Genomic DNA, 414 nt, shown 5'->3' with positions numbered 1-414 from the left:
GGCTTTTTGTCTATTTACTTTTACTCTACATGTAGTCTTTAGCCCAGATAAAAGGATTAATTTGGCTTTTGACTTCTTGGAATGGATTTTTAAACTATCAACAAGTATTTTTTGACTGGCTTTTATATGTCCTGCACAATGTTTAGGGAGATAAATATGAAAAATATTCTTGCTATTATTTGCCTCAGTCTCCATGCATATTTTCCTGTACTTCCAAAACATTTTGGGCTATGCCACATAATGACTATATGATTCATTATGATATGATTTCCTTTTTTGCTTTCCGTATGTTTCTCTTTTTTAAAAAATTAGATTAAGCTCCTAGAGGACAGAGACCATTTTTTACCCAATTATTTATTTGTTTTTGACCCCTCTCCAGCCCTATGGTACACTTTCCTGCTTCTGTGACTTTAG

This window comes from Monodelphis domestica, chromosome 1 (assembly GCF_027887165.1).
Source record: "Monodelphis domestica isolate mMonDom1 chromosome 1, mMonDom1.pri, whole genome shotgun sequence".
NCBI classification, from domain to species: Eukaryota; Metazoa; Chordata; class Mammalia; order Didelphimorphia; family Didelphidae; genus Monodelphis; species Monodelphis domestica.
Note: the sequence above shows the minus strand (reverse complement) of the source record.